Below are 26,855 nucleotides of genomic sequence, written 5' to 3' on the forward strand. Positions count from 1 at the left end.
TCCGGGCCTAAACTACTCTGTGTTTATTAAGCCTGTTGTGCTGTTAAAATGTTTTAATGCTTTTTATCTTGTTCTATTACATCTAAACAAGCCCCTAAAAACAGTCAGTGATCACTGTCAGCCTAACTATCAGGAACCCTCACGTTAACTTTTATCAAGTGGAAAAAAGTTAGCGTTCATCCTCCAGCTTCACTGTGTTTATATTATGCTAACATAGCTGTGTCGCTAGCGATCATGTAGCACATCACTATATACCAGCTAGTCCAACTTCAGTAACCTGACAATAGTCACTGCTGTTTAGTTTCCTGTCTTCATTTATGTTGGAAGTGATAGCAGAGCTGGTGTATCATGTTCAGGTGGAAACAAGCAATCTAACTTCTAACTCTGTTAAATTTCATATATTCTGTTTTCATAGATGCCTGGATGTTACACCTGGTAGAGCAGCCACACTGATCTTATTTTTATTAAAGATGAAAGAATTTAGACAGTTTGTAACTCTCAGTGATGCCGCAGAGTTCCTTTGACTTTGGGATCTGCAGCGGAGTTTGGACCTGGAAACGGCTAATGACATCAGACTTAAAGACCGGATAGCATCTGTATTGCTTAATGCATAATTGTGTTGTGAATATTCATCCTTAATCTGTAAAAAAGCATCAGGTTCAGAAAAACTATAGTAATTACAAAATGGTACATTTCAGGCTAGAATAGCAAAAGCGGAACCTGTCAGTAGAGGAACGAAAGAGAAGGAACAGGGAGGATAAAAAGAAGGAGAGAAAAAATTAACAGCCAGCCCGAGTTGAAGAAAGAGTTTCTCATAAAGGAAAGGGAAAGATGGAGAAATAGAGTGAAAAAGAGAAAAATAAAGAACATCAGTGATCTGAAAGAAAGAGAAAAAAGGCAGAAGAGAAGGTTTTGGAAACAAGCACAGAGAGACAAAAGGAGAGAAAGTACAGCGGAGTCTAAACACACAACCACAGAGTACTTTAGGAATCAAGGAGTAGCAGGCAGCTACTTGCTGGTGAACTGTTAAGATGTAGAACTTGACGTGTGCAAAAACAGAATTGTTATGATGTGTCTTGTGATATTACAAAGGTTGTTAAGGTTTAATGGTCATTTTGAAAGAAATAATATCTTGTTTTCTACTAGTGTGTCAACACCGTCAGATTTGTGTCACCACCGTCAGCACCTTGTCAACTTCATAATATGGAGTTTTGGTTTATTTTTCTCTTTTGGAGAACCATATATTTTCCTCCCTCATGATCTTCCAATAAAAATACATAATTTTCTCAATAAATGTGTAATTTGCATTCTGCTTAATATGATTGATATGATTTCTTATACAGATTAAATACAAGCTTCTGAAAATATGTATGACTGTAACTCTAATAATAAAAAGCCAAAACAATCTTACTTTTAAATGTGGTATAATTACTTTGAAAACATATGTGCATAAACAATAGAATAGAGAAGCTGCTAATAGTCAAAATAGCTGAAACAACTTAATTTAAAATATATATTTTTGCATTTCTTTGTGTCTGATGGTGTAGACAAAAACCTTGCACTTCTCCAGCAAAAACATAAATTATTAAAAAATGTTACACTTGGGAGATTGTACCAAAACATGGTGAGACAGCCAAAACTGTCTCACCATGTGAGACAGGAATCACTGAACTATCTAATCTCAGGAATCACTGAACTATGATAACTGGAGTGTGCAGCGTTTCTGTGAGCAGTTTTCCTGCATCTTGACTCATCTGTGTAGAGTGTTCATAGCATCAGATTCATGTTTTTGTTTATTTTGACTCCCACATCAGTGGCAGTTAAGCTATGCTCTGGTGAATGGCTTTCCCCCACCCCTTGCTGAAACAAGATGTTTAGATGATTCTTTAGATTGCCCTGATCAACAACAGCCTGTGCTCCAGACCATTAATTTAACCAGTTGCTAAAAGTAATCTGAATGAAGCTTAGGGTTGCTCAAATTCAGTACAATGACATATGAGCTGAAGTAAAATAGGTAAATATTTAAACTAATGAAGTGCATAGAGGCACTTGACCTGTTTGAAAAACTGTCGTCTTATTATGAGCCATTGTTGAGATATATGAAAGTGCAAGTCTTTGCCACTGTGGGCAAAGCACGCAACCACTGTGTGAGGATGCGTTGCGGTCTCTTCTGAGCTGATGAGCAAGCTACACGTTATCAGATCGAGAGCTGGCTGAGAACTCACCAAAGAGAGGGACACAGAACTATGATAACTATGATAACTGGAGTGTGCAGCATTTCCGTGAGCAGTTTTCCTGCATCTTGACTCATGTGTGTAGAGTGTTCATAGCATCAGCATCATGTTTTTGTTTATTTGTTTTGTTGGGTTGAAAAATAATTAAATAAACTTGTGATCATACTTATGGATCACCATGGCACATGTCATCAGTCATATGATTTATTTACGCAGATGAAAAAAGTGAGTGTGAATGTGCCTGACGTCGCAGTGTGTGTGTGCGCTGTGCAAAAGTAATTGTCTCCAATTGTGAGAGCGGTGATTCTGCAGGTCACCAGCTATTGTAAAGGGAAAAACAAAAGAGTAAAAAAGAGACAAAATTGACATTGTAGATAAAAAATAATACTAGGGGAAAAGGTTTTGTGTTTATCAGCCAAGAACAACTACAATCTCATTTTCTGCCTTTAAGAAAGGAGAGTTCAAAAAACAGAGAGAGATGTGTGTTGTTTAAGCAGTGAAGAGACTAATGAAAATGTCCTAGTTTGTCACTTTCAGATGAAAAGCAGACCTGGATCAATTTTCCACATGCAGCGGTCGGAAGAAAGTTATAGGTTAACATGATTGGAAACGTTCAGGCCAAGTTTCTGGCTGACTTGTTTACAGCGCCATGTGTCCCTCAACCTCACAAGCGAGCTCTCACTCCTCCCTGAAGACAAGGAATGCAGCCCCAAGAGCAATAACATGGCAGATAAAGAGACAGCAGCAAAGTCCTGAGCAAAGGGACCCAGCAAGCAGCAGCAGTGTGGACAAACAGCATCGGAGAAGAAAAGCAAACCCATCATCTTGACTGATTGGATGAATGGCACTGTGTTTCCAACAAGCTGCAAATTCACTGTGCCTGTGACGAGAACTTTTGAGGAGACTGTTGGAGTTTGACATTTGCCACCTTTGGAGTAAAATGGCAAGAAGAGACAGTGGAACACAGGACAAAGCTGAAGGAGAACTGCCGGCTGTTGGACTGTTGAAGTGGGAGAGGACAACAGAGTGAGAGGAGGTAAGAACACAGAGGAATGCTGTTGTTTAATGCAGGAAATCAAAATAGATACACAACTCTGAATACATAAGAACAAACTTCTTTTGTGAAGTGCATGACAACATGTCACATGTTTTGTGATGACGGGGAAAAAGGAAAACTGAATAAAATGGGTTTGTGGCCTAAATGAGTGAAAACTCATATCTAATAAGTATTAGGGTTATGTTGTGTGTTGTGTGGCTGATGGATGGTTTGGAATTAATCTAGCTGATGATTTTTCTTTTGTTGTGAAGTTGAGCCTGCCAATTAGTATGATGGTTTGATAAATCATGCTAATGGTATGATTTACCCTCCTGAGATGAGGAGCGTGTGTCATGACTGAACGAGGCCTTTTTATTTTGATACTTTCGCAGTGCACTGAGAGTTTTGTTTGATGATCTCTGTTTGAGCAGATCTGCACGATTAGAACAGAAGCGCTGTACGACACGTCGTCGAGAAAACTGTTGCAAGTGGGTTTCTCCACATTAAAATGGGCTCAGGAGAAAGTCACTTATTTGGGACAATTAGAAAATAGGTCTCTGCCCAAAAAAGGATTCAGCGAGGTAATCCGATCTAAAGTTCTTCTTTTTCTTTTTGAAATGACGTCATTTTGCTGAGGGTGGAAACGGAATGCGACGATAGGTTCCACTATCAGCAAAGAAAGAAAGAATGAATGAATGAATGAATGAATGAATGAATGAATGGAAAATGAGTGAGAGAAAAAAACTGACTGGCTGGTAAAAGCTGACAAAAGCTCACAAGACTTGACTGACTTGACCACTACTCAAGGTTAACCTCCACCGAGACAGGACAAAAGGGTGGATGAATTTATGTGTGTTCCTTTTTTACAGGAGCAGAAAGATGACAGCAACATCCGAGGTTGCGTGATGATTTAACCTTTTAAATGCCACTTTCTATGTCTGTGAATCTACCAGGGGTGTTATTCACTACTTTGTGTTGCTCACAGAGGTAACTGTGACAAAGTGTGTATACACCTGCGCAGCGCTAACAGTTGCATTTTCTTTTCTACAGCATTACAGTTCTTCGTGTGATTTGATCATGTGATTTATACCAGGACAGCTGGTTGATGTTTTTCTACTACAGGATTTCTGGGTTTATGTGTGGAGAAAATTGTGTTTACAGGTTATGAGTTGGTGATGCTGTTACACTGTGTTGTTGGGGAAAATGTTAAAGGTTACTTTGACGATGTGAAGAACATGTGAAACATTCCCTGTGTTGAAACTAGTGTCACTTCTTTCCACAGCTATGGATGGCTAACCTTATGGTCTTTTTATAGCACCTCTGGACCCTGTCAATTTGTGCCTGACCTCCAGGATTGTCCATGTGTGTTGCTAATGTTTGTTTTTTCTAAGAGTGCATGTAGAGGATTCAGCAGAGGCAGACAAGTAACATGAGAAAACAAATAAGAGATGCAGTTTATGGAATAGTTTAATATGGGGCTCATTAGCTGGCCACTATTGAGCTCCTAGTGATAGATGAGTGGAGTGACTTTGCTTAAGGGGAGTCACCGATTACGTTAATGTTGACTGAGTACATGGGATGATCCATGTCTGAGGCAAATTATGGCAATAATTATAGTTTACTGATTTGAGAAAACCTGCACATGATACTTGTCTTGCTGATGCTGAATGCTTTATTACTCTTATGATACAGTTGTTTATAAGTGTGAAGTTTGATTCCACTTCCAGATCTTGTTTTCCAGGCCGTGATGGTGTGTGTGCAGGCTCCTGGCGGAGCCGGGTTTTAAGCAAACTTAATATGCAAAACACACTAACATCTTTTATTGCAGGGTTATAGGTCCGGGGTGGTACTGCTCCAGAGGAGGAGATGCCCTGATGTTGCCTGGGAAATGATCTAGCTAACTTTTTTCTTTAAGACAGGAATCTAGGTTTGATGAGTTGACTCATGGGAGTGTCCATGCGTCAAGAGGAGGGGCCCAGAATTAACATGAAACAATGTTTTTTATGATTTTTGCAGTGATTTGTGTGATTAACAGTTGATTTACGGATATTAACCCTATGCAAGTGGTGCATCCATGTTCAGATGAGGCTCTGATGGCCTCTAAGTGAAGTTCACTGAACTAAAGAATGTGGTTTGATGATGATTGACATGCTTTCCAAATAGAAGTTTTTTCTCCTAGCAAGGAAATACAGGTGCAGCAGTCAGAGTGTTGCTGAAAGGAATCTCCTGAGAAATCTTCAGAGGCCCAGTGAGAAGCGAGAACCATTCCAGGCATAGCTGATAGCCCAGGCAGTGGTTGAGGTCAAAGGTCGAGCTGTTTGAGGCCCATCATGAGATCAGATTTCGGAGCCACAGCAAGGACCATGAAGGAATGAGAGCTGTGCCAAGGGGGCTTTCCCGAGGCCAACAGAGGAGATTGTGCACAACAGACGGGCACCTGAAGGATGAGGGGAGCGTGCCACGCTCCATCGACAGCGCAGAGGGAGTCCAAGGATGACATCATGATTCTGTGAAAAGTACAGGAGAAGCTATGGTGGTGATGGCAGCAATTTCCTATGAACATCACCTAATGCTGTGTCACTGTACTATGCATACGATGACACTCTGAAGACTGCTGGGATCATAACAGCAGTAAGATAACTGGATCCAGCACCCTTTCCACAGAGGGGTTTTTCTGCAGAGGATGGACAATGGAGGACTCATAAGTATCCCCCACCGGGCAGAGGCCTGAAGTGAGGTGATGGGAGTTGGTAGAGGCCATAAAGCAGGAGTGCTGATGAGGCCTGCAGCTTTAAAGATAGCTGAGACCCATGTTGACAAACAACAAAATCAACTGGTATGTTTGAATGTCTATTCTACATACATTTGGACTCTTGTCCTATGGACAGTGATGGAAACACCTGGAAGACACATTTATGAGGCACTGCAGAACTTAACTGCTCTGCAGAAATATGTGGCGGACCACACATCAGGAGGAGACACGTCACAAGACTGGACAGCCTGGTTGACATCTGGACCATGGTGGAATGGTTGACACAGCTTGTTAGCTTGTTTGGTTGACACACACACACACACACACACACACACACACACACACACACACACACACACACACACACACACACACACACACACACACACAGACAAGGTATTCTTTGTTCACATGTATACCTATGTAAGATGTTATATGTTAATGACCCTATGCATATTCATGTAACCTCAATAAAAGAGCAGTGTTACGAGGGAGCGGACGAGAGAAACTGGGGTCAAGCGAAGGAACGGCGTTTGTCCAGTTCTCTCCCGTGCACGAGTAACATAAAGAACTTTGCCTGCTTGGTGCTTCTTGCTGTGTAGTTGAATTGTCTTAAACGTTCCAGCGAATAGGTTTATGCTACAAACCTATCAATGACACTATGGTTTGGTCATTTTTATGTGCTGTTTATTTTACAAAGTCAGCAGCATCACCTTTTGAAAATGCCTCTTGAAATAGTTTGTTAATAATATAAATTATATAATATTTTGTTACTTGTGTATAAAGTACAGCTAATGAGATTTGGACATTTAAATGAAGTAGCCTGTCTAACGTCATCTTTCACTATCTTATTAATTGTCCTTTCCATTTTTAGGCATTTAAAAATCTGACATGTTTGAAAAACGTGATAGTACAGATGTTCATTAAAAGTGAAAGTTTTTGTGATGATAACCAACAGCGCTGTCTTCAACTCTTCCAGCTGACACATAACTTCACACAACACCTGCAGACAGACAAGCACACAGCCCCTCCCCTTACTAGCAGTTGAACACGTGAAGAGTAGCTGATGTTCACAACACTGAGGAAGACTTCATGAGGAACTTCGAAAGGTCAGTAAAACTCCTGGTTCAACAACACTGGAGTATTAAATGGTTATCATAAGCATGTTAACTTTAACCCCTTGACTGTTAACAGTATCTGATAGCCACACTACCCTTCTTTTAAGTTATCAATAAGAAAATGACTAGTGGTCGTAGCTAATAATAAAATGGCAAAGGTCACTTTGAAGCTAAGCAGCAAACTTGTGAATTTAACAGAATAACACAATTATTTGTATACTGTGTGCTACGTTTTCCTCAAGTCCCAGGCTGAAGCTGAGGAAAAAAATCCACCAGCAACTAGTTAAAAACAGTGGCAGCCAACCTTACCAACTCTGTTTGATCAGCAATTAAATATGATGGCAAGTCACCAAAAGCACAACAGTCTCTCAGACAACCTTGGGTTTTTTTGGGTTTATTTTTATTTGGACAACCTAATAGAATCTTAAAATAGTTACCATATCTATACGTTACAGTTTCTATAATTGTATCTTTTTAAGCAAAGCTACTTTCAGCTGTTCCTTATTAACAAGAGGTTGCCACAGAAGGTAGCTCAACATGTTTTGGTTTGGCACATTTTTTTTTGCTGGATGTCCTTCCTGATGCAACACCCAAGGGATTTGTGTCTCCTCACTCATGAACCACTTGTTTTGCGAAGGTATAAGCCACTCAGACAACTTAAAAAAAAACATTATTGATGTTAATGTTTGTACTTTTCAAATCTTTATTAAAAAACAATGTTTTTTAATGTTTTCCTCCCTCTTTTCCACTCCACATTATTGAAAATGGTTTTGAGTATGGAGTATCAGTAGTGAGTTTGAAATTCTTGTATTGTGACAACCCTAGCTGTTCCCCCATTACCATGGTTCTCTGACCATGGTAATGGGGGAAGTACGATGGCAAGTCAGAAGTTGCAAATAAAGCACTTCACCAATTACCACATCCTCACCCTTACCGCAGTTGGAAAGTTTTGCATGCTCAGAAGTACACACACACACAACATACAATTATGGAATAAATGAATGATAAGGAAAGTCAGAAATTCAGATAAAACTGTGGTAACAAAATGGGCTTTGGTAGAAGTAGTGGAAGTGTAATTGTTATAGGGGTTATATAAAATATACTTTCCTAGCAGCTTGTTTGATTAACTGGTGGTGATGCAAGCAAAGGATTTGAAAAAGTATACAGACATAGTGTGAGGATTTTTTTTTCCAGCATCAGTGACACTTGGGGGGTGAAAAGAAGAAGGAAATCGGATTATTCAAGAGGAATGGCAGACTTCAGATCAGCTCCATCCGTGTAGAAACAGACTGCAGGGACTTTCTTCATTTCTTAAACACATTTCTTCCCACACATAATAGCACTTGACCTAAAAATTTATGTGAATCTTTTACAGTCTGTGATTAATTAATTAAGTCATTCAACTCCTACGCACGTTAGTTAACGTCAACGTACTCAGGTGAAAAGAATGAAAGCTAAAAGGAGAAGGAAACAGATATATTACATAACAGACTTACAACAAAAGTGTTCACATATTCTGTTTTAGCTTTCCTTCGCTGAGTCCTTTCCCCTCTTACTCAATTTAAACAATCAGCTCCTTCAAAGAAATACATATTTATTTTCAAAGTTGTGCAATAACTATCAGAAGCTCTGAATAATGGTTATCACTTTATATACTGAACCAGAGTTGGTGGGTGTTAAGTATTCTATCCCAGTGACTGTGACTTGTGTGCGCGTGCGCACACACACACACACACACACACACACACACACACACACACACACACACACACACACACACACACACACACACACACACACACACACAGTGTAAGGACAAGTGTGCACACATATATGTGCATGAGCACACACAAGCCCACAAATCACAGGTCTCATTTAGTTCCCTTTCTGTGTTTTAATTAGAGCCAAAGCAGGCTAATCACTTCCTTAGTAGACAGCATCACTAATGAGACAGAGGGAGGAGCTGAGAGGGAGGGAGGAGAGAGACAGACATAATTGTAGGGAGCGAAAAAGAAGGGTCATGAAGGAGAAGTGTCAGGGAATAAAGAAATAAGACATGAGAGGTTGTCATGAATAAATAGATTAAACTGAAGAGAGCACAAAAAGGAGGTAGAGGAGGATGGCTATATGATACAAAGAGAAAAAGAAAAAAAGAGGGAGAGATGAATGGGAGAAATAAACATGGACCAGGGAGAAAATTAAGCTTGAGTTGACAGCAAACACATTGACTCAAAAAGAGAGATGTGGCTGGAGTGACAGAGAGAGAGGGGGATGAACTTAAAGGACGGGAACACAAGAAAAGTAAAGGAAGCTTGGACACATATAGTGGGAGAGTGAGAGAGAAGGCTGAGAGAAATAATGAGAGTCCCTTACCTCCCACAAAGACAGCCATGTCTGCCCTAACCCCCCTTCCTTCCCCTCCCTTCCTCTCTGTTTCTCTGTGGCTGAGCCTTTCATGTTGTCAACCTCGGAGTGTCTGAATAGCCTTTTATTATTCAACAGTCTGGACAGGTCATGGGGTCATGACACAGACCACCATGCCACCATGCCACCAGCAAGCATCCAAACACACACACACACACACACACACACACACACACACACACACACACACACACACACACACACACACACACACACAATCATCATAATTCTCATACACCATGGAATAAATGGGGTAAGCTATTTGTGAATGCAAACACACACAAAAGTGAAACGGTAGCCAGAAAACACTACGCTAACTTCAGCTACTCCATGTTGACATGTTACAGTCCCCGATGCATTCACTATAACACTTGTCCACCCCTTGTTAACTTACTATAGCTATCTGTCCAATGCATCTGTAGCACTGGGAGCTGGTACCCTGATATTTTCTACGCGTCTGCTCATGTAGCTGCACGTACGCGTATGTGCGAAGGTACATGACTGTTTGTGTGTGACAGGGAGAAAACAGAGATAACAGTAGCTTGGTGGTATCGGCTCTATCTTATCTCCTACACAGCCAGAAGCAGGTATACAAGCTAATTGGAAAGTGCCAGACACACAGTAGACTGGTGAAACATGCGCTCACCTTTCCAGCAAGTGCAGCAGACTAGAGAATTGGCAGCTGGAAAGTGAGGGAGACTAAGAGAAAACCATTGATGGGAGAGAACAAAATGATAGGTCGAAAATGAGACAAAAGGAAAAAGAAGTAGAGGGAGGAGTGACAGAACAAGAGGAAGAGATAGAGATGGAGATAGAGACAGGAAAATTGTAGGGAAGACAGCAGAGCTCACAGATACAACATCAACAAGACAAATGGTAACTAAGGCACAGTACATTCTGAAATACCTCAGGTATTGTGCCTATTCTGTCTGTAACTGTATTGTCAGCGCTGAGTATTGGGAAAATAGGAAAACAAATAGCATCTCCTGCGTTACTCGTCAGTATGTGACGCTTTCCACTTCACTTAGTAAGGAGCAACTCTCTCCAACCTTTTTACAATCTTAAAACATCTCTGTATATTCTGTCTGCGATATTTGCAATAGAGGTCTCAGAACAGCCTGGGCCATAACCTGTATAAAGGCAAAAGTGGCCTGAGTCACTTCTCCCTCTTCTTCATTAGTGAAAGAGTCCCTCAGGACCAAACTAACAACTATACATTATCATAGTCATTTCAGAAATTTTTATTTTGTTGTGTATTTGCGTAACTAATACACAAACAAAGCCATTAAACAGCTCCAGCGGTCACAAAAAGAAAGCATAATTAAAAGAAGATTCAAATGTCAAATAGTGAAAGAAAGACAATGTGGACAACAGGATAGAAAAAAATGTCTGGTTTTCATCTCATCCTCTGTAATAGTGTTCTCTTTGCCCCACACAGCTCTGATGTTTTCATTTGAGACTATTTTTTATTCATTGAGCCTGCTTTCACTGTAACTTTCTTTTTTTTTACCTTGGCCAAATACAGAAGCTTCCTTTGCTGTTTTTCTAAATATTTTATGTTTCTGTTTAGGTTTTTATGTCCATATTGAAACCGCACATAAAGAATGTAGAAAAGGGGAAGAAACAGAAAGAACTTCCTGTGTCAGTAGAGGAAGCCAGATATTCTCAATACTGGTTTCAAAGCAGCATTTAGTTTAGTGGTAAATTACTGATATATATCCTTTACCTTCATATGTTTCTCAAGATCTTTAGTAAAGTAGCTTTGAATTAATGAGTAAACCATCCAATTTAATTTACATTTATATTCAATTGAGAGAGAAAAAAAGAAGAAAAAACAATATAAAGTGTCTTGGTAAAGTGTAAGGCAGTGATCTTCTCTCTGAAAGGATGAAATGACCCCCACTACATAACACACTACATGCAGGGGACAAGCGCTGCAGATTTTCTTTTAATTTGCTATGGATATGTGTATAACAACATTATCAGCAAGCATTAGAACAATATAGATGTTATATGGTGGAGAAGATGTATTTTATATTGAACTACTGCCTGTCCAAATGTCTGTGCACATCCTAGCCATATAGTATTTCACAACATTTTAATGGTTTTTACCAGCGTTGTATTTCTATTTCAGACTTTCACTCATATGACTCATAATGACATATCTTTTTAAATGCATCATCAAAAACAGAGGAGGCCTTGCACAAAGCTAGATGCAGGTGAGAAGTTGTGATAATGGTTATTTATTACAGAACTAGCACACTGTGTCCTGTCTTGTTTTTTTATTACAGATGAAAAGCCATCATCCCTGCGAGGCTACTTAGTGTGCTCAATGAAGAGGAATGTGTGGGAGAAAGATGTAAAATGCTGGATATGTATTGCTATATATAAAAGTAATCAAGTGTGAACAAAAGCTGGTGCTGATGATGATGTGGCGCATGTGGGAATTAATTTGGCTAATTATGACGGATGCTTGTTTGGCTCATATGGGGAAAAAAAGAAAATTTAGAGAGCATGCTAATCAACAAAATGTGTTTGTATATGTTTCCTTTTGGGGCAGATTCATTCAGTAAGACTGATTGTGTGTAATCTTACTTTGTATCAGCATGTGTTTGTTTTGAGCCTGCACTCTTGGAGATCTCTCCCTCCTTTCGTACCTTTGATGAGACCCCTGGGAGTGATGGTTTGCACTTCAGCAACATGTTTTTTTTCTCCCCCTTCTTGAGTCGGAGTTTGTCGTAACTAAAACCATGAGAGAGCCTGCTTGCCATTTGCTGTTTATTTGGCACAGGAAAATCTCTGATGTGAATTAATTGCTTGTTAACTAAGAGGAGCCAATAATAACAGCCTAGGAGTGATGCAGACTTGACAAGACTTGTTTAATGATTAGCGATGGTGATGAACACTTCATTACTATTCATGTACTGTGCAGATTTTTTTAAGCAGAATACAAATGAATTTTAATGACTCGAATTACATTTTTCTTAAGCATTTTTTTTTTTTAAAGTTTGTGAATAAATTAATGCTCACTTGATAGTTCACTAAGTACACCCCTAATCATTTTGCATACAAAATTACACATTTTTTGACACTTATTTCAGATCCTCTATTTTCCTTCTTTTTATGAAAACTATTATGGCATCAAATAGATTGAAAATAATTGATGTCCAGGTTAATAAGCAGGGAAGATCTAAAAGAGACGTTTGTAAATGAGGGATAATCCCTCAGCAGAGTCTTCCATGTCACTGCAAAAGTGAATGACAGTAGTCAAAGTGTAATGCATATACACATCAAGTAAGGCACTGAAACTATGCAGTTTAATTGTGTAAAATTGGCTGCAATATTGTGTCCATCATCGATCAGTTTTGTCATATTTTGTCCACTTTCCATTTCTTGTCTGCTTTTCCAGCCATCCGTTATGAGTGTTTCTTCCCTTCCCTCTCCCTCTGCCAATCACTGCCTGCTGAGCTGATTGAACATGTGCTATTCACTGTTTGGATTGTGCCCCAAATCCCCTGCAAAAACTTGAAACACCATGTTAAGCATTCTCCAATAGAGTCCAACAGCTTGTGAAATATGTGGTCAATTTGTTCATGTTTGTAACAATGCTGCATCCAGAAGAAATGACTGTCTAAATCCACTTTATCATCCAACTTTGCATAACCTTTTCCAAGGTCTTTTTTTTCTCCAAACCAAATCAACAAGAGCTCAGGTGCAGCTAGCCTGGTCTATAACTAATAGATACTTGCACACACTGAAGTCCTACCTAAACACGCATGCATGCACTCACACACACACACACACACACGCACAAACACACACACACACACACAAATTGAGCAAAGCATCCTGGCTCTGTCAAGGTTGTCACAAATCAATCCAGAGTTGTGTTTTCATTAAGTGAAGGTGAGAAGTGGAGTGTGCAAATGAGAGAGGAAAGAAGTTTTAATCATGAACATCTGAGGGACCAGAGGGTACACTGGAGAAGTCTTCGTTTCTTTTTTTGTCTTTACTGCGCTCCTACGCCTCTCCCTCCCACGTGTCTTTATTTTATTTATCCTGATGCTTTGAATTCTTTCTTTGTCCCCCGCCCCCCCACACACCTACTTCCACGGTCCCCTCTAACCTCCTCTCTCCCCTTCTACCTTTTAACTCCATCATCTCTTTGAGTAGAAACTTTCCACACTTATATAATCCTTGACCCTTCTTGCTTCTCCCTGTGTCTTAGTCTTTTCATCCAGGCTTTTATCAAGCCCCAGCACATTTCAACTTGTGCATCAACCTTTCCACGCTCCCATAGCTCCTCAATCCATTAGAGAATGCTCTACATTCAATTTGTTTAAGGCAAAGGTTAAAAACTGGTTATGGACAAATCAAATGTGTGATCATGTATAAGTTGTATAGTTTTAATGTTTTATTTGGGAACAGAATGGTGTGTATCCTAACTGGCAGACCACAGGCAGTAAGGATGGGCGGACATGTCTCAGCCTCCACCACTCTCAGCACTGGAGCCCCCCAGGGGTGTGTTCTGAGCCCCCTGCTGTACTCTTTGTACACATATGACTGTGTGGCCACTACCAGCTCCACCACCATCATCAAGTTTGCTGACGACACCGTCGTGGTGGGCCTGATCTCTGACAACGACGAGACGGCCTACTTGAAGGAGGTTAGGAATCTGGAGACCTGGTGCCAGAGGAACAACCTCCTTCTAAACGTCAGCAAAACAAAGGAGTTGATAGTGGACTTCAGTACTAAGCAGGAGAGGAACTACCAGACCCCCGTCATCAACGAGTGCCCAGTGGAGAGAGTGGACAGCTTCAGATACCTCGGAGTTCACATCACGCAGGACCTGTCATGGTCCTGTCACATCAACACCGTAGTGAAAAAGGCCCGACAGCGTCTCTACCACCTCAGACGCTTGAGAGACTTCCGACTGCCCTCCAAGGTGCTCAGGAACTTTTACTCATGCACCATAGAGAGCATCCTGATGGGAAACATCTTAACCTGGTTCGGGAACAGCACCATGCAGGACAGACGAGCTCTACAGAGGGTTGTGCGATCAGCTGAGCGCATCATCCGCTCCGAGCTCCCTGACCTGCACTCAATCTACAGCAGGCGGTGCTGGACCAAGGCCAGGAAGATCGTGAAGGACCTCAGCCATCCCAACAACGGACTGTTCTCTCTGTTGAGGTCAGGAAAGCGATTCCGCTCCCTGAAGACCAACACAGAGAGACTGAGGAGGAGCTTCTTCCCGCAGGCGATACGGTCTCTCAATCACACCACCACATAGAACGGACCCACACATATGGTTCTTACACACACACTGGACAGTCTGGACTTTGTTTACACTTAATCACTTTAAGCATATTTGCACTGCACAAGTCACCTACAATGTGGTTTGCACAACACTGGACATTATATTTCTTCATTTCCATTTAATACTTGTACAGCTGCTGTTATTGTATATATATTTATATTTCTTCATACATTCTTATATATTTCTATGCTGTGTATTGTGTATTTTGCTGTACAGTTATTTTATTTTATTTTAAACTTTAATTCATATATATTTATCTTATTCTTTCCCAGTTAAATTTACCCTTCATTCTAATTTGTGTTGTACAGTTATTTTATTTTCAACTAATTCATATATATTTTATTTTATTCCTTCCTAGTTAAATTTACCCTTTTTAATTTTCATATTTATTTCCTGTCTTATTCATAGCCTTTTCTTTTTTCTTTTTTTTTTTTTTTTAGGTCACAGGCAGTTGTGTAAGCATTTCACTGCATATCGTACTGTGTATGACTGTGTATGTGACAAATAAAATTTGAATTTGAATTTTTGAATTTGATTAGTCCGCAATTTTGGCGATCAACGTCAGAACCTTTGGATTGACTGTTCCACTCCACTTTGGATCCCTTGTCGGGGTTTATCTTAAGGCATCTGTGGAATGAAAAACAACAACTTCATTAAGAAACTGAGGACTGGACTGTATGTGTTTTGTTACATTTGCAATGAATCTAAGTGTAGATTGAGCTTGCTTTTGAGTGCGTGTTTGGACATACAGGTCATTGTGGAACAGAGGGGTGATGCAAAGATCTTTGGTTAACCTGTGAGTCTATTGCAAATGCTGTTTCAGGGTAGTGAAACATCTGTGAACATCTACTACTCAAAGGTCTCTTTCTATAACTTGACATGAGCATGAATCAAGGATATTTCAGAGACAGCCATCTGAAACGCAAATATTAGTTATTTGTTCATTTATCAATCTACAAATCATCTCAACACTCAAGCATAGCTCATTCTTATGTGTTTTAGCTGCAAATGAAAGGAGATCTGATGATTTGATTTGGATTGCATAACTTTAGATTTCACTGTCTCATCATTCTTATGTCTCAATGCATAAAATTGACTGGTGCCGCCTTACCGTTGCAAGAATTCCAAGGTTGCTGCCTGGGCTACTGGATAAGAAATGTTCGTGCAGTAGTAAGAGCCAAACATCAGGATAAGTGCGTCGCTGAAGATAGTGATATGGCCATTCACAATTGCCTGGTCCACAGATAAAATGAAGTGCTCGGCTGCCAAAGTAGAGTTTCCTGTTGTGTACATGAACAAGAGACAAGGGGACACAAAAACAAGTCCACACATGACTCAAACAACTAACTGCAATGTTACAGCTGATGTATATCAATTACATACACTGGCATGCAGTTTGGGCCCTACGGTCAACTACAAGGTGTCCAAACTTTTGCTGTGGGCCTTTTCCTTTTCTGTTTAACAAAATATGAAAATGATTTTATTTAAAATTAAATGTCATCTATAACTTTAAGCCATTTGGAGATTATTTCATCTTCTACTTGCTTAACTGTTCACATGAACTGAAATTTTGACCATGGGTGCCCAAACATTTACATTAAAGCACCACAACTGCGACAGGTGTAATCTTTTGACATCCGTAAATGCAGCACAATACTCACCTTTACAGCTTACTGAATAAATTTGAGAACTCGCGCTACTAATCTGCAGGGGAAGAAACAAAACCTTATGAATCATGAAACCTGCCAAAATCCAAATACATGTATGCAATGTACGTTTAAATGTAGTCAAATAATTCGCCTCAGCTGCTTTAGCCCTACTTCCTTTCCACAAAATAGAAGGAAATACTTGGCTTACATGTCCATTACATTTTACAGGGCAAAGCTAGCACAGTGGGCTACTTCTATTTCCTATTTCTCTCACTTCATCACGCACCACATCTTGGCACGCACGAGCGTGCCAAGATGTGCACAAGAGTGCAGGTGTGTTGCTAGAGTGCAGGTGTGTTGCTAGAGTGGAACAGGTCGCCTATTAGCTCTTAAGTTGCATACTTAATTTCACATTAAGACAAATGCATCAGTGGCAGCTGTCATCGTGGGCCCCCTAACAGGTATTAGCGGTGTAGAAACTATCCGCGTAGCAACTGCTGTGTTTACACGGTCACAGAAAGCTGGCAGCTAACAAATTAGCAAACAACAACTCTGTTAGCCAGCAAGATAGCGGCTGGTCTAGCTGTATACTAACTGCACCTTAAACTGACAGACGACGTCCTTTGCCTTCATAGCTAGGGATTCCATGCCTTTTACCGTCTCAGTAAACTACGAGCCATAGTGGTCAAGCAATTCCAAGTTAAATCCACTAAGCTGAGTTTGAGATACTTGCCTTGCAGCACTGCATGGATGATCTTTCACCAACCTCTCTCTCCAGCGCACTTTCTATTAGTGATGTGCGAATCATGAACGAATCGTTCAATACTCGAGAATCACTTTACTGACTCGTGAATCATGATTCACAAGCCCAACTGACTCACTGACTCATCCCTCTTGCTGTTAGCAAACGAATTTCAGTAGTAGAAATATATCTAGCTTATAATTAAAACTGTGAGGAAAAAAACAACAGCCAGTTTCTTAACAAAAACATTTCTGCTCTGAACTGGAAGAAAAAACCCTGAGTAGAAGCTCACATCAAGACAATAGCTCCTCGGTTCACAGTAGCATCGCTCTGCTAACATGCTAACAGCATATTTGAGCTACTCACCCCCTCCTTTCCTGTGCTGAATCGTAGTGTAAGCGAATCACTCAGGACTCACTGACCCCCTCCCTCCTGGCGCACAGCTTCTTCTTCTTCTTCTTCTTCTTGGTTGGCAACCAATGTTAAGGCGCATTACCGCCCCCTGGCTCACAGCTCAGTGGACATTTAGATGGGAAAATATATATTTGACACATTTGAGGAAAATACTACTAAAATAAAATAAAGATAAATAAAATAAATGTTCCCTTTAAAATTTTTTTGGTCTTTTTTACTCCATAAAAATAGTTATTTTTCTTTTTCAATCACTCATCTTAGCAGTAGGATATACATGACAGGAGAAACAAATTAAGTTTGAGTGAAAATGTACATTTGTTGCACTCTGGTCAACTGACTCAGTGAATCAAATGACTCAAAAAACCCGATTCACTTTGGTGAGTGACTCATTCAAACTCGATTCAGTAAAAAGAATCAAGTTTACCATCACTACTTTCCACAGCCATACCCGCGACCTTGTCTTTGTTAGTTCACATTCATTGGCTGATGCTTAGCGTCATGTTATTATGTGTCCCAACATCCAATGGCATGTCACATTGTTTTCATGGCCACACCCTCACCCCAGGTGCAGAGGCCTATTTCTGTTCAGGAATGTTGTGAATACTTTGAGATTTATATTAATTGCAATTCCTACCTCTACATTTATTTTTTAAAATATATAATTAGCACAGCGTGGCCATGCAATGTTTTATATTTTGTTTTTAGTTTTTATTCCTATTAATTATATTTTCACTTGTTACCTCTGAATTATTGAATCAGACCTAGATGACATGAAATTTTCAGCAAAATTATAATTCAAATACTCCTTTAATTATTGATTATTCTCATTAATTTTCGATCATTTTATATAGTTTTCCATAGTATTACATTTGAATTGTGTGTGTGGTGACAGCTGGTTATAGCTCGACTAAGTGGTGAAAGTGAACCCCCCCCCCCCACTTTATCCCTTTCCTCCCTCTTGCGCCTCCCCTTTCCTCTCTTTTCGGAGTTTGAGTGGCTACCAGCCAGCTTTTGATTTAAGGATCGTTTGCCTTTCCTGGGATGTGAAAAAAGGGTCGTGGCTGATCTACAACTAGTTCGTTTGAGGCGGTTATTTTGGGCAACTCTGTGTGCAGAGGCACCTCAAATAGAGAGAGGGAGCGAAAGAGAGTGCACGGCGCACAGACCAGAGGCAGGGAGGAGAGAGAGAAAGGCGCACAGATTTCAGTGGAACTCCGCTGGTTCCCCCGCACACTGGATGCCCGCAACAGATCTGTATGACAACGGAGAGCAGACAGAAACACATTCGGATGGTTTTATGGAAATTAGAGCAACTTAAGCAAGCTTACATTAAACAATCGGGTGTTTTTCCCCATGCCCAGTGGAGAAAGCAATGTAGCTACTGAATCAGCGAGCTCAGCATTTAATAAGTTGAAACTGGAACAGATCTCCACTGTATTTTGCAGTAATTTTTTTGGACTTATTTCGGAGTTCAGCAAAATACAAAGGAGACCAAAATGAAGGGGCTTCTTCTACCAAGAATGTGGAAAGTTCTGGCGGTTTTGGCACTGGCGACGCAGCACATCACTGGCAAGACACTGAAATATCAGATTTATGAGGAGCAGGAGGTTGGCACTGTCATTGCCCGCTTGAAAGAAGATGTCGCGGATGTCCTGGCTAAACTTCCAAGCTCGGTGCCGCTCCGCTTTAGAGTTATGCAACGAGGAAGCTCGTCTTTCTTCAATGTGCGCGAGCAGGACGGAGAAATCAGCATCAAGACCAAAATTGATCGCGAGAAACTCTGCGAAAAGAATCTGAATTGCTCCATTCAGTTCGATGTGCTACCACTCCCCACTGAGCACCTCCAACTGTTTCTCATCGAGGTGGAGGTGTTGGACATTAATGACAACGCACCTCAGTTCGCTCGCGCCGTCATCCCAATTGAGATTTCCGAAAGCGCGGCCGTGGGAGCGCGCATTCCCCTGGACAGCGCCACAGACCCCGATGTCGGGGAGAATTCACTGTACTCGTATGCCTTACAACCAAACAACTTCTTTAAGCTTGACATTCAGTCTAGGACTGATGGGGTTAAATATGCTGAGCTGGTGGTGCTAAGGGTGCTCGATCGGGAGACGCGCTCTGGTTACGAACTTCAATACACGGCCTCTGACAGGGGCGTTCCCCCGAGAACGGGTTCGACCCTCCTTAAAATCAGTGTTACTGACTCAAACGATAACCGTCCAGTTTTTGAAAAGTTGTTATATGTCATCAATCTGCCAGAAAATTCACCTGTTGGAACTCTGCTCGTTGACTTAAACGCAACGGACGCGGATGAGGGCACAAACGCCAAAATAGTCTACTCATTTAGCAGTCATGTCTCTCCGAAAATAATGGAGACATTCAAAATTAACCCCGACAGCGGTCAACTGACTCTCATCAGGCGCGTGGATTACGAGACTGGTAATTCTTATGATATCGATGTGCAAGCACAGGACATGGGTCCAAACTCCTTGTCCGCTTACTGCAACATCCTGGTCAAAGTGGTAGACGTCAACGACAACAAACCTAACATCAGCATCACTCTCATGTCTTCCCAGGGGAATGGAGATGCAGCTTATGTATCTGAAGCTTCGCCTTTGGACACATTTGTTGCTTTGGTCAGGGTAGAGGACTTGGACTCTGGACTGAATGGGGAGGTGGAGTGCAAGCTTCATGGTCAAGGCTACTTCAAATTGCAGAAAACATATGAGAACAACTACATGATTTTGACCAATGTGTCTCTAGACAGAGAGAAGAGGTCAGAGTTCAACCTGACTGTGGTGGCAGAGGATCGAGGAACTCCAAGTCTTTCTACTGTCAAACATTTCACTGTGCATGTAATTGATGAAAATGACAACCCACCATGTTTTGAGAAGGGGCAATATGAGATCTTTAAATCAGAGAACAATGCCCCTGGAGCATATCTGACGTCCATCTTGGCCACTGACCCTGACCTGGATTCTAATGGGCAGGTGAGCTACTCCATCTTGGAGAACTCTGTTCACGGCAGTTCTATCTCCACCTATGTCACCATTGACCCCTCTAATGGCGCTATCTATGCACTGCGCACATTTGATCGAGAGGATGTTAGCCGTATAGCCTTTATTGTGCAAGCACAGGATGCAGGAAAACCAGCACTGCTCAGCAATGCCACAGTTATTCTGAACATTCTGGATGAAAATGACAACCCTCCAGTCATTGTGGTCCCTCAGCTGTGGAACTTCACTGCAGATGTGCCTGCTTCAAAGTTTACAGAGGCTGGACACTTAATAACTGTGGTTAGGGCAACTGATAGAGATACAGGAGTCAATGCTGAGCTCATTTGCTCTATAGTCAGTGGCAACGAAGAAGGATTCTTCTTCATTGAGCCAAGAACATGTGAGATTCATGCCAACGCTAGTCTGGATAACTTCCCCCATGACCATGCAGAGCTGACTGTTGTGGTCAGAGATCAAGGAAGTGAGAGTCTCAGTGCTAAGGCCATTCTGAAAATCACTCTCCATGAGACCATTGAGAACCACGTGTCAGTAACGGACCAAGGAGAGCCTTCACTTGATGTATCTCTGATTATCATCAACTCCTTGAGAGCCATCTGCGTCGCACTCATGTTTATCATGGTGGTGTTTGTTTCTCGCTGGACACCAGGCACTCCTATAACTGCCGGGTAGCAGAATCCACCCACCAGCACCACCCAAAGAAGCCCTCACGCCAAATCCACAAAGGTGATATAACCTTGTCCCCACAGTGAACGGCACTCTCCTAATCAGAGCCCACCACCGCTCCCCTTCAGCCACACCTCTCATGGAACGAGCCCAGATAGGGAGCAGGCAGAACCACCACAGTCGCCAATCCCTGAACAGCCTAGTGACCATTTCGTCCAATCATATTCCAGAGAGCTTTGCCCTGGAACTGGCACACACAACTCCACCAGTTGAGGTAAGTGCACACACACACACACACACACGCACGCACGCACGCACGCACGCACGCACGCACGCACGCACACACACACACACACACACACACACACACACACATGTGCGGGTTTGCTATCCTCGTGGGGACATCCCATTGACATAATGCTTTCCCTAGCCGCTTACCATAACCCTAACCATCAAAAATGAATGCCTAACCCTGACCCTTACCCTAAACCTAACCATAACCTAATTGTAACCCTGACACTAAAACCGCATTTTGAGTGTGAAAATTGCTTTCAACCCCGTGGGGACCTGGACGGTGCAGAAAGTCCCCACCAGGATAGTAAATGTCAGGTTGTGGTCCCCACCAGGATAGTAGAAACCCGTACACACACACACACACACACACACACACACACACACACACACACACGCACGCACGCACACACACACACACACACACACACATACATTTAGTGATTCTCCTATATATGAAATCCCAGAGATCATCCATATTATTATTTTTCAGGATTTGAAGAAATTGGTGAAGATAAATAATAATAACCCACCAATCTGTAATTTTTAAAAAAATAAATTTCAGAAAAAGGTAAAGAAAAAAATATAAAAGTTACTTGTAGTTTATCCAAGACAAGCACAGTTTCAAGGCAGTTAGCAGCCAAAATTATAAACTCCATGTGACCTTTTGAGAAGCAAATCCTGGAAGTGAAATATGATACTTTACGCTCATTCACCTCAGCTGACATGCTCAACGGCAGAAAGGTTTTTGTATCAGTGTGTTTCAGTGTGGGAGGATCCGGTACTGACTCCAACAGCTATCTCATCTTTGGCTCTGGAACAAAGCTCTATGTAACAGGTAAGGCTTAAAATTATTTCACCTACTTGATTTTACTGTTTTTGTCTGATTTTTTTTTAAAGTTTATATTCTGTGCCTTTAAATGTTTTAAATTTTAGTAAAATTGTTTTAAAAAAGCGGTGCACTTAGTCTAACTTTAAAACTACAATCTAAAAGGTGTCAGAAATGTATTTAAGCTTTTTTATGTAGTGTGCTTTCCATCTTAAAATCCTACAGACATTTAGAGAAGTGTAAGAAATAATTTAGTAACTTGTTCTCTGGTCTCAAACAGCTCGGCTCTAATGAGACTTAAGACTCGGCTTTTTCTCTGTCTTTCTCTTGGCAAAAGAAAATTAGATTCATAAGGACTGTGGGAGATTTTCTTTCTCTCTTCTTTATCTTAGTTTTGCACAATGTCTAATGTTAATTATGTCAAATTTATGATATGATAGGAATTTTGGAAATTATGACAGATTAGAAGCATATCTGATCACAAATCTGTGTTTCTTAATTGTTATTTGTCTCTGTGTTGTGTATCTATCTATCTATCTATATATTTATCTATATATTATTGAGTAGTTGAATTGTTACATCTAAACTTGAAAGTTATGCAGTGCACCGCAAAATACAAATGTGCTTTTAAAAATGTTTCTATTGTTTATCATTTTGCATTTAAAGGTTTTGCTGATTGAACGATGAGCCATATTTAAGCAGCTTGTTTAAAAAAAATCAAACTGTGAAGAATCCTGTGATTAGAAGGTGGGGTAGTAAAATTTGTAAAATGATGTGGCACAAAAATATTCCACACATACACATAATTAAATTTTGGTTCATGGTGTTTGAATATATTTCTTTGATTTTATATGTTTAACATAACCAAATAAAATAAGGATGAAGGATGCGACAATTATGAAGAGACCTGCTGCCGGTACCATACCTCAGCCTTCTTTAGAGAAGGTTTAAATGATTTATTACTAAATATTAGACTTAACAGTTAAAGTGAGTTAAGTGCTAGAAAATATCTCTTGGTAGTTGTTGTGTATTGTTTCAATGATTTTTCATCAAAACAGAGCACAAATATGAAATTTGCTATTTAGAATGAGAGGAAGTTATCTTTGAATATATTTAATAAGTGATTGTGCAACTATGACAAACATGAAGCAAATCTCTTTCAAAGATAGCAGAGACAGCTGGTTTGCTGAACAGTTGTTTTAAAAAAGTAGATAAAGAAATAAAAATAATTAATTGTGAGCTGGTGAGCAGTAAAACATACACATGAGCAGAAATTACTTTGCACTTCTAAAGGTGCAGCAGAGCAAGTCAAACATTGTCTTGTGGATTTAAGAGAGACGTTTCCTTTATCTTTAACGACAAGACTTCATAACCTCACCTGTAGGGGATTCAGATAAAACCCACAAACTAGTCTAATCTGGAAAAAACAGGCCAGTGATTTCCCAAGATACACATATAAACTAATATGTATCTATATGTAACTGTAGACTAGTAATGCATTTGTATCATATACTTAGTATTGTAGATTCTTTAGCCATAATTCATAGTAATATTTCACTGTAGCTATTATACCAACATAATCTGTATATTTCCATTTATTCACAGGGAATTTTGGATAATAATGATTATCAATGATGTAATTTTAATTTTCTGTATACATAGATAAAAATTAAATTCTGTTATTAAGATGCACATATAAAACTGCAGAAAGTTTGTGATAAATCATGGTACATATGTGCAGTACACAAGTGGATGAACATACTGTGTATGTGTATATGAGTGGTTAATGTTCATGGTCCATGTAGTTTCCAGGATTGGACTGAAAGCCGTGCTGGAAGCTGCTGCTGACGGTGTGAATGTGTGTCTGTGCTGAATGTTGCTGTTAAACTTTAGATAAGCCAACAGTGAAGCCGGAGGTGACCGCTTACAAAGCAGCAAACAGTACCAGCCTCGGGGGGAGCAGTGCCCTGGTGTGTCAGGCCTCAGGAATGTTTCCTCCTCTGGTCCAGTTCTCCTGGAAAAGAGAGAAGAACGGCCGGCTGGAGGATCTGCCCCCTGCTGAGGTGGAGCAGCTGGAAATCAAAGAGCCAGGACGCATCACTGCCATCACGGTGCTCGGTCAGGGTGATATCTACTCATATAAATACCTCTGTGAAGTCAACCATGAGAAAGGCAAAGTGACGGGCCAAAACAAAATAGGTAATTAATACTTCATGACTGTTTTCAGACGTGATTCAACATTCAGAGAATATTCAGAGAGCAGAGGAGAAGGTCATTGACATGACTTTGTGAATTCTTTCCTTTTCTTTTACAGAGATTAGAGGACCTTCTCCTCCCCCACCGCCTCCCCCACGCTGGTTTAAAGAGAGGCTGCTGTGTCTGATGTACACAGTGCTGATAGCGAAGAGTCTGGCGTACTTCTGTGGACTCTCTCTGCTCGGGATCATGAGAAAGACGGGACGTTCAACCAACAGCACACCTGCTGACTGACTGTCTTTAAACAGCTTTTATGTCTCAATCACATCTGTTAAAATTATATATACATGATGAATTTATGCTACTGACAAACTTGAAATGTTCACTGTCAGCAATACTTTGCATTTGAGTGACATATTCCTTCAAAATGAATGTGATTTATTGTAGATAATTAGAGTTTTGTATACAGTTTTCCTCATGAGAAAACTCCCTGTCATCTATCGCACACATGAAACAGAAGCTGTTGTTAATTTTTTAAAAACAAAAATACTTTGCTTATGTTTGCAGTTCAACAGCTTGTTGTGTTTTATAGACAGCAACAAACTGCCAAGGAAAACACATTGGCACAAAAGCAGCTTTTAGTAATTTTATGTAATTCATATTTTAAATATTGTTTTATTAATAATACTTTTTTGTTACTGTAAGAAAAAACATCTTCTTTTTCATTCTTTACAGTTTTTAGCTGTTACAGATTTACTTCTATGAGTGTCCGTTTGACTTATTCTTTTATAGTGTCACATTTTAATAAATCAATTTCTGCACGAGACTTTCTTCAAGAAGAAATTATTTGAAATATCGTTTTTCATTTTTTTTATGTCTTCTGTAGCAAAGTAAGCTTACAAAAATAATTATTGTGAAGTAATTCCCTGTGAAAAATATATGAAAAGCTTTATAGTTTGTTGTAAACACCAGTAAAAATATTTCTTTAGAATCAGATTTTGATACTTTTGACTTAACCAAATATGATAACTGATTCATAGAGAAATAAAATGGCCAAAAATAAATAGGAAGCTCAAAAAATTTGAGTCTGTAATACTTGTTAATAAAGTTTTTCATATACAGTTTATTTTTGATTCCTATGCAGTTTCTCTGAGTTTGCTTTAATGTGGCAGAAACATTACAACACATTTAAAACATCAGTAACAGTGTACAGAAAATTATTAAACCACATCTAACAAAAATAGTTCTTTAAGTACAAAAATATTTTATTTACTGTAAAACAAAAGGAAATTGAGAACTCACTTAAGTTTTTTTAAGAAAGTTTTTGAGTCTTTTCAATTAGATTAACCTTTAGACCAAGGGGGTCAAACATGAGGCCCGGGGGCCAGAATTGGACTTATTTAGACTAACCAGAAAAATATTTTTAATTTCCCTCTAAAGTTTAAATTTACAGTTTTAAGTTAAGAAATAAACACACTTTCAAGTAGTGAAAATATTACACAGAAAATATAAAGTCCAAATCTGTAATCTGGTTTAAATAATAAATCTTCATTCGGGTCAATACAAGCATGAATTTATAAACAGATTTTACAGACTTAATCGGAACTGTTCAAATAATTCAAGTTTATTCATGCAACGCCGTTTCACAGCAGTGATCTCGAGACAAAAGGCTGCTGGAGGGAGAAGTCATGACAGAGCACAACACATCCTGAGTCAACAAACCATAAATATGACAGATATCTTAATTTATTTCATGATAATTTAACTTCTAGGTAATTCATATTCTCAGTATTAGACTATATTCAGATCATAGCCATCTAGTATGTACGGCGGGTTTGTTGGTTTCGTATCACTTGGTCAAAAACAACTGAAAGTGGGTCATTAATATTGTTTGTTTGAGTGTAACTCTGAGTGGGTGGAGGGGGCTCAGTGGAAAAAACAGCTCTTACATGTGAATCTGTTCTCAGTGCATCAGCACTTCCTTCCTCGTGCAGCAGATGGGCTGTGTGGGTTTCGGCGCTGCAGCCGCCACACCGTTAGCTGCGGTTTTTCACTTTAATGATATGTTGACAGTTACACGCGCTGGTTAAAGAACGATTCCAGGAACTCAGTCTGATTTCAGCTGCGTCTGCAATGATCAGTGTTTTTAATCTGTGAGAAAAACAACTCACAG

At 40.0% G+C, this 26,855-nt stretch overlaps 1 long non-coding RNA gene and 1 pseudogene across 1 annotated transcript; one reads left to right on the forward strand and one right to left on the reverse strand.

Moving 5' to 3' along the window:
* Positions 1–15,420: 15,420 nt before the first annotated feature.
* On the reverse strand, positions 15,421–16,598 carry LOC134616301 (uncharacterized). The gene is made up of 3 exons (XR_010091434.1): positions 16,543–16,598; positions 15,993–16,161; positions 15,421–15,508 (listed from the first exon to the last, which is right to left on the reverse strand). It is a non-coding gene; the product is annotated as an uncharacterized LOC134616301 (long non-coding RNA).
* A 2,584-nt stretch (positions 16,599–19,182) lies between these two features.
* Positions 19,183–24,483, forward strand: LOC134616300 (protocadherin-18-like; annotated as a pseudogene).
* Positions 24,484–26,855: the final 2,372 nt, after the last annotated feature.

Source organism: Pelmatolapia mariae, linkage group LG18 (genome assembly GCF_036321145.2).
Source record: "Pelmatolapia mariae isolate MD_Pm_ZW linkage group LG18, Pm_UMD_F_2, whole genome shotgun sequence".
Lineage (NCBI taxonomy): Eukaryota > Metazoa > Chordata > Actinopteri > Cichliformes > Cichlidae > Pelmatolapia > Pelmatolapia mariae.